At 42.0% G+C, this 14,417-nt stretch overlaps 1 protein-coding gene across 2 annotated transcripts in view; it reads left to right on the forward strand.

The window, feature by feature from the left end:
- The window catches only part of macrod2 (mono-ADP ribosylhydrolase 2), a 1,059,267-nt gene that overhangs the window by 200,857 nt on the left and 843,993 nt on the right, over positions 1-14,417 (forward strand). The gene's annotated exons all lie outside the window — the stretch shown is intronic.

The raw sequence follows: 14,417 nt of genomic DNA on the forward strand, positions 1-14,417 counted from the left end.
GCCATTGCCATTTTTGCATTTGTGGTCATTCAGTGCTTTTAACCCTTAGAATATGGGAGTTAGTTATATTTTAGTCGGTAGAGCTTGTTTTACCATACTATTTAAACAAAAGTAGGAAACTGGATGTGTAATTACATTGTAATTACATTGTAAGTACGGGGAAAGCATTTACATGCACTCACATTCTGTATTGACAGGTTGTTCTACACTTAAGGCATTTTGCCATTTGCTTCTTGTCAAGAAATTACAAAGATGTGGAAAAAAGGTAAAGAACAATAAATATATCCTTTTCTACTTATGAACACACAGTATTGATTGAAAGAATCCACATTGTCGTGTTTTGTTGACCTATTAATGTGAAATAATTAACATAACATGCCTTTCTCTGGCATCTTCAATGGGTTAATAACCTAAGATCATTTTTCCAAGTTCTAAATGTTATGGTGTCACAGACACAGCTAAATGTTTCTTCTTCTCAGGTATCTTCAGAGATCACAGTGGGAAGAGCAGACAAAGAGACATAAATAGCCAGATTATGCAAGAGGATTCAAATATCAAGCACTCCACCTCTTGTACGCAGCCATTCTAGCGGCTTACCGCTGTTCCTGCATTCTGTTTCATTTAGCATTATTTATAAGTGGAAACCTTTTTGAGCTAAAATGCAAGATGCTGAGGGCTTCTTTATAAGCTCAGAAACCCGTAACGCCACCTTGATCCTTGAATACGAACAATTACCATTGAGACATTATCAACCGCATGCAAGCCAAGGCTGGGCCCTCAACGTAATCCTCATTGCCGCTAGTAGCCATTCACATACCTGTGAGGAGGAAAAGGAGGATTATTGTCGAATTGCCTCTGTCCTCTGCTCGCTCAAGCAAGCGAGTGACCCACTGCTTTGAAAACACAAAGGGGTGAAACTCGAGCCCCTCTCTCAGGTCTGGAGGTGTTTTTCCTCACACTTCTGAAACGTCTGGGTGCTGGCGAAGGTGCCTTTTCCCTGACACTGTGCCCAGGACACTCTCCAGTGCGGTGTATCAGGTGTTACTTGCCTCTTTGTCAGGTTTCAACTCAAAGGGGAATGGCAAAGGGGGTTGATGACAGAGTAATGAGAAGTAAAGTTCTGTCAGCATAGCAGCCGTGTTAATGGGCCTCTTCTTCCATTAGCCACTGTCAGTTGTCAGTTGCTGTGAATTTGTTGGCCTCAGACAGTTGAAGATGAAAGGGAAAATGAAAGGGAGAGTTCCTGCACGTTCCTCTTGGCCGCAGAGTGAAGAGCGGTGGTAGCTGTCATCTCTCATTGGGTGCCGGGACCAGGTGGGCTTGCCTGACCTGTGTCAAGTTCATTTGTAGCTTATTACTTCATCTTCAACCTTTAAGTGCATGGATATTGCCAGTTTATTAGGCACACCTACTTTGCACCTACATTCATTGGCCACTATTCGCTATTATGGCATGCTTATCCAATCAACGCAACAGCATTATTCATGAATAGACATGTTTTTGTGTCTGCCTTGATAGATTAAAGCCATTGTCTATGTAACATACAGCCTCAATGCAGATTAAGCACAATTCAGCTCTTCAAGGAATTATCAATGTTTCCAAGTATCCTTTACTCCCGCACTGGGTTTCTGACGGGCTCCTGAAAGTGAGCTTTATGAGGACGCACGACTCTTGCAGATGTAAGATCGTTTTTCTAGTGCTCACAGGCTGATTATGATAACGTCGTGGGATGAGATTCAATCCTTGGCCATTAGCATAGTGTGCCGCTGGGAAACAGAGGCTCCTGCTAACTCGACACTCAAAGAGAAGGTCAGGCTAATAATGCGAAGATGACATTTCCGACTGCATGTATAGAGTGGAAATTACTGTCGTGCTGAGATCGGTTGGGATAAAAGAAGAAAGAATCACTGCCTTTTTGGGGTGGATGTGCTTTCACACATGGTTTGTGCGTGTGTGGCTCGCTGTCTCTCCTGGGGGGCATCGTCCGTTTCTGTCAAGCCTGTTGTTTTTGCTTAGTTCCTCACTGTATTTTACATGTCTTAGCCTTGGTGGAAAGAAAGGCCCATTAGCATCAGAGGAAGAGCGCTGCCTTCTGAGCCGCCCCGCCGTCAGCGAGAGAGATGAATGGATGGGAGGCATGCGGTGTGCTTTTAAAGGAGTAGAGGAAGATGGCAACGGTACTGTTGTTGGGAGGCTCTTCTGTTCTTGTGTTTTGGCGGTGATTTATACTCTACATTTTCCTGGGCTATACTCGTTTCCTCTCTGCTGCTGAGTCGGTGGTACTTCGCCCCCCACCCTTCCTTTTCTTCACCTCTGGCATTAACTTGGTGTGGAAGTGTGGGGGGCTCAGGGGGCGTCAGCACCTTCTAGGCCTTCACAAAAGGCCTGATTTTTTTGTGAAATGAAAAAAAATCTTTATTTTTTGCTCATTTTGTTTGATATAATCATCATGCTTGTTGGATTTAAACCCTTCAAGAATTGTAATACTACTGTCATAACAGAAACAGTAGCTGCAGCTCCGGAATCTTTACTGAAAGAGTTACTGCGAGGTAAAACATGTTACTGTAATATGTGTTACAACCTTCAAATGAACAGAGAATGTATTTTACAAGCTATACGTGTCCTAGAACTGCCAAAACCTTGTAAATTGCGATCATCTAACATACTACACCAAGTCTTGACATAATACTCTCCAGTGTTTTTTGGAGAATGAGTATGTTTCTCCTCCTACACCGTAGAGGCAGTCAAAAGCAGTGAACATCCTAAGCTTTGCGTATTGTCAACAAAGCAGAAAAAGAAATGTGGGTATATAGAGCATATGGAATCTTGGCATGCTTGAAAAGTCCTTAGTGAAAATGCATTTTCCCCAATGGCCGAGCTGGAGCCGAGGAGGGATCCGGAATAATTGATTTTTTTTGAGGAACGTTGGGGGACAAATATGTAATTAACACTGAAATGACCCTTTTCTCAAATGTTTAGTTAATACCCATTTCCCTACCCTTAAATACAGTGAACGCTCACTAAAAACACCAAAGGGATGCGTCGTCATGTGTTCGCGACTGCTGGGAGTGAGTAACGCAGTGCAGTTCAAGACTGGCGAATGACAAACAGCTCTGAGTAAGTGAACGAGTCTGGAACGATCCCTGGATGCCTTTACTGTGCTGCTGATTTAAAATGGAAATGGCTTCAGTCTTGGCACATACAGTGGGCCGATTACAAACGGCTGTCCAGCTGACTGAATGACAGATGGTTCGCACCCATTGTGTGTGCGTGTGTGTGTGCGCCAGTGTGTGCATGTGTGTGTCGCTGCGGAGAGCTCTCGCCAGCCACTGCTCTCATTTGTGTAAAGGTCATTCCTCAAATGCTAAAAATGTCAGGCTTCTCTTTTTTGGAGGCTTTTAGCAACTCAATCACATTATACGGTGCAGCCTCACCATTCTGAACTTGTTAGGCCCGTCGTCACTGTTCCTCTCACCTCACATGGCCCTGCACTCTGCAGAAAAATGGTTTAGGGGAAGTGATGCAAATGGACTTGCTTTTCTGACCCTCCATACTCCCATATTTGTCTGTGTTTAGAGTTTCAGGGAATGGCAGTTTTCCAAGTTCCCCATGCTTAAGTGTCACTGTTAAAGCATTAGTTAAAATATCAGTTTCCTCTTACCCCAAATGTAGTTGATTAACCAAGACATGTTTGGTGTCTATTCTTTATTTCTGCACTGGAGCTACAACATTTATGTAGTTATCAAGTAATTAAATGTTATACTTAGCATTGTGCAGACCACCTAAATCATCACATACCTCAAACCATGTCAAGTTAACCAGTAATCTCAAACACTCTAACACAAATCTCAAGTCTTTATGTTGCATTTATAAATATGAACATCAGCTATGTTTGACAGCAAATTACAGAAAATTGTGTATCTTTTTTCAGCTCTTTTATAGCACATAGCTTTTCAGAGCCTAAACTCTGTGTGTTTCTTGTGTTTTATTGTCCCCCTGTAATCTCGTATAACAATTTTTGAGTTTATGCACCAAAAAGAGTCACAATTCATTTTGCACAATCCTTTAGAAAAAGACTAACTGTGCCTTTAGGACTGTTATATGTAAATTACTTCTGCTCTGGTTGGCTGCCATGTGTTGTGCAGGCATTGTCCAGGATTAAACACTACTTACCACTTCAGTGTAAATGGGTAGGGGTAAACAGCTGTAGATATGTGAATAATCTAAGTGACATATGTAAATGTACTGTTTTTCTGACATCACAAAATCAATGAATTTGAAACAGGCTGTTTCACACAAATATAGCCGTTTTATTTACTATCTAAAATGACCAGTGGACCTACAGGACTTCTGATTTTTTATATGTAAAATTGTATAATTGTTTTTTTTGGGGGGGACTATTTTGCCATGAATTGATTAAAAAATATATGCTAAGCCCAAACCTTCTCAAAACTTTCAAAAAACAATGGCTCAGACATCAGGCAGCGTATTCATAACCATTTCATGCAATAGCTGTCTGTGAGGGAGCGTTTAGAGGCATTAAATGCTTCTGACGCCTGGTTTCTATCACCACCACTGTGAACAATTCTGATTTGTTAAGTTTCTCTAAATTGGAGCATTTCACAGCAAATCACTGTGTTATTGACAATGAACTGACAAGCCTGTAAATAATATATATATATATATATATATATATATATATATATATATATATAATATATATATATATATGCATATATAAATTACAGCATCAAACCTTTTCAACAACGTGAACAGCTTTGGCTTGCCGGCCTAGTATGTGTGTGTGTGTATGTGTGTGTGTGTGTGTGTGTGTATGTGTGTGTGTGCGTGTGTGTTTGTGTGGGTGTGTTTGTGTGTGTATAAGTTCTGCATAGTGAGCCTGGCTTTAGGTTTCTACAGCGTCCAGCCAGCACACTGGAGTTGCCTGAAACGTCATGCTGCTGGTTAGGATAGAAGGAGAGGCTTCTAGAGGAGGCTCCACTTAACCCCTGTAGGATTAGTGCTCATGCCTTCTTTAGCACAGCTAAAAGGGAAACATCTCTATGCGGGCTTGCGGGCTATAAACTAGTGCTAAAAGAAGGACTCAGGCGAGGCAGGGGAAGTCCGAGCAAGTCTCAACTCAGTGAAGAACGTGTCCTGGCTGATGGGGAATTAGCACTTGGACGAGTGTAGGTCGAAGCGCTAGAGCTGGAATAACATCAGGGCAGCGGCCCACTTCTGTTTGCTTGTGTTTGCACATTATGTATCCCCTCGTCCTCTTTTGTTCCTTCATGCTCAGCTGAGTAGATTCAAATAAAAGCTGCCTCTCAGCATTTTTTATTAATGTTTTCTCTCACAACCTTTTTCTCCCCTCTGAGGGGACAGTCACATAATTCGCATTCCCCTCAGGACAGTGCTTAGTGAGCCTGTTATCCCTGTAGTGTTTGACCCGTGTGGCCTGCTGTTTGGCCGGCCGGAGCCGGCGTCCGTGTGTTAACAGCGCTGGTGTCTCTGCGAGTGGTGAATCGCGTCTCCCCATTGTTGACTCAAGACGGCCTCTGACATTCCCCCCCTCAGCCGTGTTTGGCTTTTATGTGGCCACTGAGAAAACACACACTGATGGGACAGCAACAGGTGAGGGGTCCGGCACACTGAGCAAGAGTGGGTATGCAAACGTTTGGGCACCCTGGTCAAGTGAAAATACGTACATATCCTCTATAGAGAACATACCTCTGCGTATTTTAATGCACGATTACTACTTATTAGCTGAATTTAACATATTTGGAAAAAATCAAACATCAAATGTGGCCTGTGCAAAAATGATGGCACATGTTGTATTTTGAATTGTATTTTTTCAAATATGATAAACTGTACGCTAAAACTGACAGAAAATGTCATATATACGTTTGTTCCCTGTTGGGGGTATGTTAAAGGGGAGATCCACCTGCATTAATCAGTGGTTTGATGTGAAATGCCATGTTCTAGAGAAACATACAGTGTCAGAATTGTTCGCAGTGGTGTTGATAGGAACCAGACATCTGAAGAATTCATCTAAAAGCTATTTCACAAAACACCATTATATAAAATGGTTATGTATATGCTGACCTAATGCCTGAGACATCATTTTTGGACAGTTCTGAAATATATATTTGGCCTAAAAGGTGTTGTAAGGCAAAATAGTCCCCAAAGAAAACATATTTTTAGCTGGATTTTAGCTCAGTAATCAGATTTCTCAGTGCGTGTAAACTCTTACTCTGATTTCTTTCGGATTTCTCAGTCTGCGCATCCGTGGAACAGACTGCGATACCAGATATAAGTGAGCAGCATTGCTGCAAAATGGCAGCAAAACACTTTTGAAGTGATGCTGAACCCGACTACATGCTTGACGAAATAAAGGTTTTAAATATTTTTCATCCTCTAGATCATGTATGTTTATATTTTTAGGTAAAGTGGCGTTTGAGTTTTACATTACGTTTACGTTGTCTTCTTCAGTGTGAGTTTATTGCCTGGTTGCAAAGCAGAAATCCAATTACTGCCTGACTCATGTAGCTCTGAGTTTCTGTATTATCTGATTACCCAAGTGCATGTAAATGCATTGATTGACTTACTGACAAAATCTGCTTTTCTGCAGATCGGATTATTAAGTGCATGTAAAGGCACTTAATGACAGAGTCTTGCAAAAATTTTGAAAAAATGGCGAAATTCCCCTTTAACTTATTTTCAGTTAGAAAAGCAACAAAACATTCTGTTTGACCAGGGTGTTCACGACTGTATGTCTGCATGTGCTAGGGCCAGAGTGCCCCTTTAAGGGTTCTTGAATGTATGTTTATGTATATCCCACCAATAAAACAATAGTATTCATACATACATACATCATCTAAACCGCTTATCCTTCTGGGTCGCGGTGAGGTGCTGGAGCCTATCCCAGCTGTCATTGGGCGGAAGGCAGGATACACCCTGGACAGGTCGCTAGTCCATCGCAGGGCAGTAAAACAATAGTAATGTCTCATTAAATTTTATATGTCAAAATTAATAGACATACTATGTGCTCTTGTTTGAGGGTTTGTGAGAGTTTATGCTGTTTATAAGTCAAGTGTTTATTTCTTCTGTTAATTTGAGATGAAGATATTTGACATTTGAGAACTAAACTAATCCAGGACTAATTTTTCTTCTTTAAAATCAGTATCAGTGACAAAATGTTCATATCAGATGGGCTCCAGTGGGCGTGAGCACCAGGAAATCCAGCCAACTGTGTCTCCTGTTTTCTCAGTGTAACAGTGTTGAGGCGTGGCCGTATGCTGTGCCGCGATTCTCTCCGGATGCAGGTGCCTCTGTCCCAGCGCCGTCTTCACCTGCTGTGGAGGAACCTGGATGGATGAGCCTCGTTTGTTTGTTGTTAATGTTGATCCGCGGCGTCGCGGCACCGGTGCGACAGGAGGACGAGCTTTATGGATATTACACACCGAGGAGGGAGCGCCACACACAGCTGCGCTTGTACATTCACTCACACACTTATACCATCATTCCCTCCTTATCCAATCACAGCCCCCACAACCATCAATCTGAGAGCCAGCAGAGACAGTACAGCTCTCTCTCTCTCTCTCTCTCTCTCTCTCTCAGTGCCTTTCCCCTACTCTCCTCATCTCTCATCTTTTTCCTTCCCCTCTCTCTTTTCTCTTTTTTCTTGCTCTTTTTATTTCTCCCTCCATCTCTTTTTTGCTGTCTCTCTTCCTTTCTCTCCATTTATCTTTCTCAATCCTTTCCTCTTCTGTCTCTCCTCGTATCTCTCTCTCTCTCTCTCTCTCGTGCTCTCTCTGTTTCTCTTTTCCCACTTTCTTTTTTCTGTTTCCCCCTCTTTCTTTTCTTTCTATTTTTTTCTCTTACTCTTTTCTTTCTCTCTTTATTCCTCCATCCTTTTCACTTTCATTTCTTTTCCTCTTTTTTTATCCCCCTCACTGTCTTTCGCCTCCTGTCTTCTTCTCTCATCTTTTCCCTCTCTTTCTTTTCCTCTCCTCTCTTCTCTTTCTCTTTTACTTCATCCCTCCATCTCTCTCTTTTACTCACTCACTCTCTCTTTCTCTACCTCTGTCCTTTTTGCTGTCACCCTGTCTCCATCTCTCTTTTTTCTTTCTTTTTTACTTCTCCATCTATTTCTCTCCCCTTCGGCCTTTCCCCTCCTCTCTTCATCTCTCATCTTTTTTCTTTCTTCTTTTTATTTCTCCCTCCATCTCTTTTTCACTCTCTCTCCATTCGCCTTTCTCAATCTCCTTCAATCTTCTTTTCTCTCTATCCTTCTCTCTCTTTCTGTTTTTACTGTCCTTTTCTTCTTTCCTTCCTTTCTCCATCTTTTCTCTTCCTCGTTTCTGTACCCTTTTCTTTGTCTCTTCATCTCCCTTTCCCTTTTACTGATCCATCTCTCTCTTTTCTTTCTTTCTTTTTCTCTGTGCTTGATTTCTGTTATCCTTCATCCCTCTTTTTTCCCTTTTTCATCCTTCTATCCACCTTTCTCTATCTCCATCTCTGTCTGTCTCTCTCTCTCTCCCCTCTGTCTTTTCTCTTCTTTTTTCTTTCTCTATTTCTCCTCTCTATATCGTTCTCTTTCTCCTTCTCCTTTCTTACTATTTTTTCTGTCCTATGCCTCTTTCCCTTTCTCTCTCTTTTCTTTACCCCTTTCTTTAGCTTTTTTCTTGATCCCTCCACCTCTCTCCCTCCTCTCCCTGCTCCATCTCTTTCTTTTCCTTGTTTTTTTTCTCTCTCCCTTCTATCTTCATCTCGCTCTCTCTCTACCATTCTCCGTCTCTCTCTCTCTCTCTCTCTCTCTCTCTCTGTCTCTCTCTCTCTCTGTCTCTCTCTCTCTCTCTCTCGCTCTCTGTCTCTCAGCTTGCCCACAGACAGAACATCACAGCGCTACATTTCACGCCTGTAGCGTCTCCCTTGAGTAGAGTGAGAGGTAGGAGGAGTGGAGGAGTGCATGAAAGCTGGAGAAGCGGACGAGGATTTCGTCAGCTCAGGGTGGGCGGGGGGCCTTGGATTCATTTTTTTCTGTCTTTTCCATGTCCCAGACGCCAGGTGCAAGCCACACCTGCAATGGAGTGCCTGTCTTATTCCACCTCAGTTAATTGGAGTGCAGTATCCCCACTAATGAATATTCTCTTCTTGGCTCAGCATGGAGCATTACTGCAATCCCAGCAAACCCCAGAGGGATCCACACTCGCTCTCCCTCTCACACTCCTCTCCTCGAGCGTCCAGGCAACCCTTCTCGACCATATTATCACAAGAGCCTATTATTGATCGTCTGAATCATCTTAAATTGCTTCCTGTTTGTGTGGGTGCGGGGAGGGCTTTAATATGTGTACTTCACATTGCATATGCTGTAGCTTCATGCACAGAATCGCTTTTAAAAACAGAGAAATACAGGTTGCAGGTAGTTATGTAACTGTAATGAGGCTAGAAAGGATCTGGAGGAAGAGCTTTCTTAAATAACTCTTTATTTTCTGGGCTGTGGAGGATGCTAGTGAACTTGGACCACTTACAGGGTCAAGAGCATCTTAACACGTACATTACATGTGTATTACTTGAGGTGGATGCTTCCTCTTGGTTACTCTCAGTGGTTCTTTCTCATGTATTTAGGAAGCTGTTCCTTTTGGGTCTTAGTTCCTCTCAGTGGTTCTTCTTCATGTATTTAGGAAGCTGTTCCTTTTGAGTCTTGGTTCCTCAGTGGTTCATCCTAATGTTTTTCGGAAGCTGTTCTTTTGAGTCTTGGTTCCTCTCAGTTGTTCATCCTAATGTTTTTCGGAAGCTGTTCTTTGAGTCTTGGTTCCTCTCAGTGGTTCTTTCTCATGTTTTTAGGGTGTTGTTCCTTTTGAGTCTTGGTTCCTCTCAGTGTTTCTTCTTCCTGTTTTTAGAGCGTTTTTCCTTTTAAATATAGGTTCCTCTCAGTGGTTCTTTCTCATGTTTTTAGGAAGCTGTTCCTGTTGAGTCTTGGTTCCTTCCGGTGTTCTTCTTCATGCTTTTAGGGAGTTTTTCCTTTGAATCTTGGTTCCTCTCCGTGTTTCTTAGGCTTTTAGTGAATTTTTCTTTTGGAGTCTTGGTCCCTTTCAGAGTATTTTCTCTAAGCTGTAAGAGAGTTTTTGCTTTTCAGTCTTGGTATCCTTCAGTATTTCTGAGTGTTCTCTTAGAGAGTTTCCTGTTATGGTCCCCCTTTAAGTGTTTGGACCTGGAGTTTGGAGGTTCAATAAAAATGAATTGAATTATAAGTAAAAGTTCAAGCCAAAAGTTTCATTTGCACAAATGTTCGCTGATCAATATAATAAATTAGCAATGTGTGACATCAGATGTTTACTTCTTTAGTTTCGCACTGGAGCTACGAAGCTAATGTAGCTAACAAGTAAATGTAACTTGTATCCTCTCAATTAGCAGTGTGCAAATTGCATGCCTGAATCATCACTTACTTGCTTTCAAACCACTTCAGAAAATCTCAAATAGACTAAATGGATAAAATTCAGGCTTCCAGATGGGTCCTCCTGTTTTTTAGCTACACAACATTGTCCCCTTTTTTAGATAATAGTACCTCATACAACGTCAGATACCAATTAAGTCTATTTGAGACTACAGGCACCAAACATCTTGACTGATATTTTTGAGTAAAGGGGAAAATTGCATAAATTATATTTTTCTCCAAACCATCACCATTTTTCACGACACCATGTTTGATTGGTGAGAGCTATGAGAGAAGAGGTGCTCCAGAGGAGCTTCACTAGGACCACAACCATGAGAGAGCTATCGTGGATGACACTTCCCACAAATGCTTCATCCTTCTGCAGCTGTGCACCAAGGTCAGACACATCTTTACTTTAATGACCATACTTGTACTTCCTACAAATAGCAGACAGACCATGAAGCTTGAACCTGATCCTCAGATCAGGAATCGCTGAGCTGATGCCACCACCAAGTACAGCTGACTAGCGGAGAGCATGATAAATGTACACATTGCTTGCTTTAATGGGGGTGGTGTTATTATTCTGAAGCCTTTGTTGTTGCATTATTAAAAACGGGCCTGCAAGCCACAGCCGTTCTTGATTGAGGCTTTAAACAGACACAACCACGAGAAAGCAATCTTCCTCCCTCTCTTCCTATCTCTCTTTCTCTCTCTGATGGGCCTAAAAGCAAATTCTGCATGATGTCATGATGGAGTAACTACAAAGGCTGCTCAGTTTTGCTGCACTGCTGGTTTTAATTCACTGCTTGTGAAGTGCAGGGTGGTCCCTCACCTGTCAACTCCCACTGCCTTTTCCATGATCCTAAAAGAACCAGTTAAATCCCTGTTTGAGTAAGTGACAGCTACACTGCCGATTATGTTTATTCGCCTGTCAGTCACACATGCAGGTGTGCGTGTGCATATGCCCATTTCGCCGTCTGTGTTTATGTGGCAGGTGAATGGCTGGAGATGGTTTGTAGCACTGTGGACATTTCAAGATTTCAGTATTTGATGTGTTGCAAATGTCTTGACCTCTAATTATATACAGCATACACTCTCAGAAAAATGGTGTGAAACTGTCACTGGGTCAGTGCCCCTCTTGTCACTGGGGTGGTTCCCTCAAGGGTACATCTCAGTACCTTTAGTCAGGGAACAAAATTGGACCGTAATCCAACGAAATTGTATTTTGTAAGTTGTATTGACTCCACACACCCCGTCTCATCTCCAGGCTTTTATTTTATTGTTCTGTTTTAAAACATTAGATTATGAAAAGGTACAAATACATAATTTTCACTTGGAAAAACTCAATTAAGGTGCACAATTTGACCTTGCACAGAATGGCTTTTAAAAACAGAGAAATACAGGTTTTGAGGGTACATTTTCATTGTTTGTACCTTGATGAACAAAAAATGTACCTGCACAGAACCTTTATTTCTAACAGTGTAGGTTTGGCTTAAATGAATCAAAGTTCTCATATAGAACTTTTTCAACTTTTTTTTTAAAACTCCAGCCCTCTAACAAAATAAGCACCAACCATCACTACCCCTAGATTTTATATGCCAATTCTTAAGAAAAAAACCCAATCATTTCAATACTGAGAATAGTCCACTACCCAAAAAATATCTGGTCAGCAGTGGCCTTGTGGTGCCTCTCCATTGATGGATGGAGTAGAGTGTGGCTAGTGAATTGTGCTGCAGCAGATATGCTAGAGTCAGTACTTGTAAACCTACAATGTGCACCTAAATGATTGGTAGGTAATATTCAATGTAAGTAGTATGCTAATCACCAGTGGACAGAGGTTCAGTTTCCAAAATGGGTTCAGGTATTTCTGGAACACAAACCTGACTGACTGTCTGGCTTTGTTTTGCTACAGTGCTAATGTAGCTGTACCTCAGCAAGCAGGTGCCTCTGTGAAGCTGTGTGCAAACTGCCTAGCTTTTGACTATGAGCTGTTTGGGAATGCATCTGCTTGTTAAGCAACGCTGGAGCCAGACGCAGCAGTTGGCTTGGTTTTCCCCCCTGCTGTTGAGGCCCCTGGAAAAAAAAACAAAAAACAAAGATGGCTGCCCAGTAGACCTGCTGTGGATATTTTGGCGGGAGCTATAGAGTGCCCAGCAGACCCCACTGAGGGTATTTTGGCCGGCACTATAGAATGCCCCCCTTTTTAACCTGCTGGTTATGAGCCACCTTAGGAAATGAAGCCCAGTCGCAGAGGAGGGTACTTACCCCAGCCTACTCCCAGACTGAACGGATCGGTGGCTCTGCTAAGGGAGAGAGCTGGTTGGGTAGAATTACAGCAACGATGAGGATTTGCAGTTTTTGGCTCTGTCATGTGCCCATGTGTTTTTGAAAAGGAAAAGATCTTTATATGCTCCTATTTAGCTGAATGGCTGTTTCATTTGCATTCCAGTGAAAATGAAAATGCAGCAGTCACTGGTCTGCTGCTGTGTAGCCATTTGCAGTCTGAGGTCTATTTTGTTGTTGAGGGAGGGGCCAAATATGAAGAAAAATAGAGAAATATGGAAGGAACGGCCTCTTGGCATTACCCTTTAGCCTAGCACGGACACAAGCATGTTTTTGTTTCCTCTCGCACTGCTATCAGCGCCATGCCCATTGATCAGCTGCATCAGACGACGCTGCGGTCTTGGGGTCTGGTCCACACAACAAATAATCTGGTGCTTATAGTGTGAACAACTTTTAATGACCAAATTCCAGCAGTGTCCGATGCTCATAGATGTACTTGAACATGGCATTTACCACTGTTTTAATGGGCCAGAGAAGTCTACATCTTTACACTCTATACTTTTATTTTGTTCAGTTTTTACTATCTTGCACAATAAAAATACTTCACATTTACTCTTTAGTTGTTTAATTTGGTTCTTATTAAAAGTAAAGGGACATTCCAGCGGGGGTGGTCTTTGCACTAGGCAAAGGTAGGCAGCTGTCTATGGCCCAGGTGAGCCAACTGTCCCGTGAAAATACAAATTGGAGATGGTACAAGTTGATGTTAAATTGTCTATTACAAAATATATTCATTTATCACCTGAACCACTTACCTCCTGGGTCGTGTGAGATGCCGGAGCCTATCCCAGAGCTCATTGGTCAGAATTCAGGAAACACCCTGTCAGTCCATCACAGGACAGACACACAAACATAGACATTCACATCTAGAAGCAATTTAGTATAATTGCATGTGAGGAAACCCATGCAGAGACGGGGAGAACATGCAAACCCCACACAGAAAGGACCCTGGCCGCCCAGCTGGGGAATCAAACCCAGGCCCATCTGTATGTTGTTATATAAGTTACTTGTGGGTGTAGTGATTTTCAGTCATTTCAATACAGCCCCACCCCCTGGTCATGGTTATAATAAACTTCTGCATGTTGTTACGTGATGACACAAGTGCGTAAAGAGAGGAGGTTCTTCAGTGTGATTTTTTGGATGTTGAGAGGGAATCAAATGAAGTACAAATTCAGCAGAGAAACTCAGAAATAATAAGAAAAAGGGAAAAGTTTGTTGCTACACTTTCAACATTTTTTACTCAAACAGAGTGCTGCACAGGCTCAGCAGACTGTTCATAATGTTAGCGTTAAAGTTAGTATTGATAGCTCCTGTGTTGGGGTAATCACTCAAAAGGTAATCCCAAGGTAATGTCAAAGTAATCTCAATCAAAATTTCCTGGAATCACATTACTTATTAAGTAATCTCATTTCACATTACTTATATTTTACTCTACTACGTTAATTTTGCTTGGCAAATGTCATTTTTGCAGTGTAGCGGGAGCCCAGAGTGTCAACTAATCTAAAAATGTTCTTCCAGACGGGTCTTCTGCTTAGCCCCACAATTACTCCAGCATTCCAGAACAATAAACCACTCTTAACCTACGTAAATAGGTTTACATAAGCATCTAGAATGGTTTTATCTATACATTATACTGTGA

This window comes from Colossoma macropomum, unplaced genomic scaffold (assembly GCF_904425465.1).
Source record: "Colossoma macropomum unplaced genomic scaffold, Colossoma_macropomum, whole genome shotgun sequence".
NCBI lineage: Eukaryota > Metazoa > Chordata > Actinopteri > Characiformes > Serrasalmidae > Colossoma > Colossoma macropomum.